Below are 5,760 nucleotides of genomic sequence, written 5' to 3' on the forward strand. Positions count from 1 at the left end.
TATTAACAGCACGTGAATGTCCCTGTGAGCTTGGAAAATTTGAGTTAACCCCCCAGCAGCATATGGGGTTATATCACTAAGGATTAGGCTCAACTGTTGGCCGCAGAGACACAAGTATAGTGGTTTAAACATATTGTCTATTAGCTCTTTTAAAATACATCCAAACGGTACAAACTCCCATGACAATAAAAATAGAGTTGAAGGGGCGCCTGGGTGGCTCAGTCGGTTGGGCGGCCGACTTCGGCTCAGGCCATGATCTCGAAGTCCGTGAGTTCGAGCCCCGCGTCGGGCTCTGTGCTGACAGCTCAGAGCCTGGAGCCTGTTTCGGATTCTGTGTCTCCCTCTCTCTGACCCTCCCCTGTTCATGCTCTGTCTCTCCCTGTCTCAAAAATAAATAAAACGTTAAAAAAAAAAAAAATAGAGTTGAAGCAAAGATAGCTTTTCCTCCAGGGAGAAAAAGCATAAAATGTGTAGACCCAAACCTGTATTTGGTTCTACCTCTGGTACTCACTAGCTACACGGCCTCAGGCAAGCTGCTCTCTGAGCCCTAATTTTCTCTTGAATAAATGGGAAGAAAAAAATGTGCCCGGCAAAATTATTGTGCCAATTAAATGAGATAATAAGTGGGAGCTTTTTTATAACATATCTGCTGGAAAATGATTTTTTAAAAATATTTACTTATATTAGAGAGAGAGACAGACAGGGTGCAAGTGGGGGAGGGGTAGAGAGAGGGAGGCAGCATCCTAAGCAGGCATCAAGCCCCAAGCTATCAGCACAGAGCCCTACGCGGAGCTTGAACCCACAAGCCATGAGATCATGACTTGAACTGAAGTTGGATGCTTAACCAAGTGAGACACCCAGGTGCCCCTGGAAGATGATTTTAAAAGAAGAGTCCACCAGGGGCATCTAGCTGGCTCAGCTGGAGGGGCATGGGACTCTCGATCCCATGACCAGGGTCATGAGTTCAAGCTCCACATCGGATGTAGAGGTTACTAAAAAAAGTAAATAAACTTAAAAAAAATAAAAATAAAAAAATAAAAGAGGAGTCCACCGAAAATAGAAAATAAAATAAGTAAAGTAAGAAAAATAAAAAATAAAAAAATAAAAAATAAGGGGCGCCTGGGTGGCGCAGTCGGTTAAGCGTCCGACTTCAGCCAGGTCACGATCTCGCGGTCCGTGAGTTCGAGACCCGCGTCAGGCTCTGGGCTGATGGCTCAGAGCCTGGAGCCTGTTTCCGATTCTGTGTCTCCCTCTCTCTCTGCCCCTCCCCCGTTCATGCTCTGTCTCTCTCTGTCCCAAAAATAAATAAACGTTGAAAAAAAATTTTTTTTAAAAATAAAAAATAAAAAAAAAATTTAAATAATAAAATAAAATAAAATAAAATAAAATAAAACAAAATAAAATAGTCCAGGACTGGAGCTGCACTTAGAAGAGCTTCCAAGGATCAGCACTTCATGTTGAAAGCAAAACTAATTGGTTCTATTGATCTCAAAATTATCTGCAATGGGCTGCTGACTAGTCAGCATCAGGTGCTCTTATTTCTTTCTGGGAGGCCCAGAACTTTTTCTGCCAGAGTGGTCAAGTTCTCTGTGATGGTTAATTTTATGTCACCTTGGCTGGGCCATGGTGCTCAGATATGTGATCAAACATTCTAGATGTTTCCGTGAGGGTGTTTGGGATGAGATTAGCATTTAAACTGGTATATTTTGCATAAGAGATTGCCTTCCATTATGTGGGTGGGCCTCATTTAATTAGTTAAAGGCCTGAATAGAACAAAAGACTAACCTCCTCCAGGCAACAGGGAATTCTGGCAGCAGAGGGACTTTGGATTTGAACTACAACATCAAGCCTTTCCTGGGCAATCACTCCGACGACGATCTTTGGACTTGAATTGCAGATTTTGAACTTGCCAGTCTCCATAATTACTTGAGCCAATTTCTTAAGATAAAGCCTTTTCTCTCTCTCTTGTGTGTGCGTGTGTGTACTAAACTTTTTCCAGCAGTCTCAAAATTTTGTTTTCTGTGGTGCCTGGGTGACTCAGTCAGATAAGCATTCGACTTCAGCTCAGGTCATGATCTCATGGTTCACGAGTTCGAGCCCCACATCAGGCTCTGAGCTGACCCCCTCAGAGCCTGAAGCCTGCTTCGGATTCTGTGTCTCCCTCTCTCTGCCCCTCTCCCACTTGTACTCTCTCTCTCTCTCAAAAAATAAACTTAAAAAAAAAATGACCCCTCTTGAGATGTGTCATTAAAACATCACTGTATTTGAACATCCAGATGGCCAACTGACACATGAAAAAAAATGCTCAACATCAATCATCATCAGGGAAACACAAATCAAAACCACAATGAGATACCACCTTATACCTGTCAGAATGGCTAACATTAACAACTCAGGCAACAGCAGATGTTGGTGAGAATCCAGAGAAAGAGAATCTCTTTTGCACTGCTGGTGGGAATGCAAGCTGGTGCAGCCACTCTGGAACAGTACGGAGGTTCCTCAAAAAACTAAAAATAGAACTACCCTATGACCCAGCAATTGCACTACTGGGCATTTACCCACGGGATACAGGTGTGCTGTTTCGAAGTGACCCGTGCACCCCCATGTTTACAGCAGCACTATCAACAATAACCAAATTATGGAAAGAGCCTAAATGTCCATCGATGGATGAATGGATAAAGAAAATGTGACACACACACACACACACACACACACACACACACGGGAGTATTACTCGGCAATCAAAAAGAATGACATCTTGCCATTTGCAACTACATGGATGGAACTGGAGGGTATTATGCTGAATGAAATTAGTCAGAGAAAGACAAAAATCATATGATTTCACTCATATGAGGACTTTAAGAGACAAAACAGATGAACATAAGGGAAGAGAAGCAAACACAATATAAAAACAGGGAGGAGGACAAAACAGAAGAGACTCTTAAATATGGAGAGCGAACAGGGTTACTGGAGGGGTTGTGGGAGGGGGGATGGGCTAAATGGGTAAGGGGTATTAAGGAATCTACTCCTGAAATCATTGTTGCACTATATGCTAACTAACTTGGACGTAAACTAAAAAAATAAATGGACATTTTTAAAGAAGAAAAAAAAAATCACTGTATTTGATATCACAAGATAATGACCCAATACCAAGAATATCGGTTATAATGAGCCTCTGTTAGGATGGTTAAATGGGGAAAGAATGAACTTTTAGCTGGGTATAACTGTGCCTTGCCTATTCCAGCCTTGTTTAGGACAGACAATGCCTTCACACATAAAGTAGGGGTAATATAAGTAAAGTATTATATTAACTATATGTTTTATTCATACTACTTTTCAATATTAAGCTGGTGATTTCCTGGAATGCTTATGAATGTGCATATTAATTGCATTTCTGAAAGTTTTCTGCAGATTTTAAAACACAATTTATTAGCAAATATGGTCCACAGCCACAAATACTAACTACTTCCAACTGTGAATGTGTCAATTCATCATTCCTTGACACTTTTTCATCACACATTTTAGAATGGCATTCTCAGTGTTTGGTTGGAAAAACTTCATGTTGGTGCTAAAATAAAATTATTGAGCATGAATGTGATTTTCCTATTATAAAATATAAAATTATACATGTAATGATGACTCACTTATATTGGCAAACTAGAGTTTTATGTAGAAGAGAAAGAAGTGATATCTTCATTTATTATTTCTCTACTGTGAAATATGTATTTTGTGACTATATGCAGGTCTTAGATTATAAAGTAATAATTAATTTCCCACTAACTATAATAGATGTCTTTTGTGCATTTAGGTGTTTTTGATCACTTAAAGCTTACCGCTTTATTTTTAACTTTTGCATTCTAAACAGCTGAAATATTTTTTTTTATTAACTGAAATGGTTTTATGAATTGTCTCGTTAATCTTCATAATACTACCCAGAGCAAAATTGGGAATCAGTCATAGTTTGGGGGGAACACAATGTTAATGTAACATGTATTTATATTTATTAATATAAGTATATATGTTATATGTAAAATACACATCTACTCTGAGTATGCTTAATTCTTCACATTTTTACTTAAACACAGGATAAGTAACAGAGCCAAGTAAATGAATGTCTTTTATTCATTTTTATGCCATTGGTAACTCACATGTAAAACTTAGTGTTTATGAAGACCCTGATGATTAAATTTATATAAAACATACACAAAATAGGACTATATTTTCCCTATGTATATAAATGCATAGAAAAATCTGGAAGGATACATGCTTACCTGATAACAATGAACACCTCCGGGGAAGTAGGGCTGGCATCAGGATGGAGGTAATGTTCTAAGAGGATTTTAGCTTTATCTATAGTGTATATATAATTTACGATTTTAATAATTAAAAGATTTTTTTAAATGAAAATTTTTAATGTGATTGATTGCTAGCAGTTTATTTGTCATGCCCATTACCTGAGTCCCTATAATCCTACATTCATAAGTCACTAGATGACCCTGGCCATCTAGTGCATGGATATGTAGACTCTTTTCATCACAAAGGAATGGGCATTGTAGAGATTTGTTCTACACGAGGCTCCTGCATACATAGATGTTAGCTGAGAAAGAATAATTAACACATCTCTCTCTCTCTCTCTCTCTCTCTCTCTCTCAAGGCTCTGTTTGCAGGTTTGTTGAGAATAATCATGGTTTAAATAACAGTTATGTATTCAATGTCTATTCTTTTTTTTTAAATTTTTTTTTAATGTTTATTTATTGTTGAGAGAGAGACACAGAGTGCGAGTGGGGGAAGGGCAAAGAGAGAGGGAGACACAGAATCTGAAGCAGGCTCCAAGCTCTGAGCTGCCAGCACAGAGCCTGACGTGGGGCTTGAACCCACAAACAGTGAGATCATGATCTGAGCCAAAGTCGGATGCTTAACCGACTGAGCCACCCGGGGGCCGCTCAGTGTCTCTTCTGTGCCAGGACCAGGGTAGACACTGGACATCCAAAGAGGCATAAAAGTGATCGTGCCCCTAAGGACAGGTGGAGAGACTGGGGAGACATACACAAAAGAATACAAATACAGTACATATGGTGAAAGAAATGCTAATGAACGTCTGAGCCCAGTGAATGGGGAACACACGGGATGGGGTAACAAATGGTGCTGAGGACTGAGGTGAAGAAGGAATTGGGAAAGAGTTGTAGTGATAGTTAGATGGATTCTTGAAACATAAGAAGGCATGTGGTAGGCAAACAAGAAGAAAATCGGCACGACCAGGAAAAGAATTGTTAAACTCCCTAATCAAAGATCACTAGGGGAACCTGCTGATCGTCCAAAACTGGGTCTACACATAGTGAGCAAGTCACAGTACCACCATTAGGGCATCTCAAAAGGTAGGAGTTAAGGAAGGTTGCTTACTTAGAAGTTGCCATTTTTCATCAGATGGGTCTTACTTAGGTGGCAGCTGGTAAGTGTGGTCTGGGCAGAATTTGGTGAGAATTTGTAAATGAGGTGAGCTGTTGAAAGAGCCAGTGGTCTCATTGATAGAGTACATGAGCCAAATTCATTGTTGATCTCTGGTCTCACTTAGAAGATGTGAATCAGAAGGAGCTGGGGTTCAATCAGTTCCATCTTAGAGAGTGTGTGTGGCATGTTTAGCATATACGGGTTAGCACAGTAGAGTTTTGTGATCGCGATGCATTTTTCAAGTCACATTTCGGTGTCATCTTAGGACCTATTCATGCAAATGTACAGGATGTGAAAGGCCATGGCCTGATT

This window comes from Lynx rufus, unplaced genomic scaffold, assembly GCF_022079265.1.
Source record: "Lynx rufus isolate CCGP_SWC_20201006 ecotype Redwood Valley unplaced genomic scaffold, mLynRuf1.p SCAF_4, whole genome shotgun sequence".
Classification (NCBI taxonomy): Eukaryota; Metazoa; Chordata; class Mammalia; order Carnivora; family Felidae; genus Lynx; species Lynx rufus.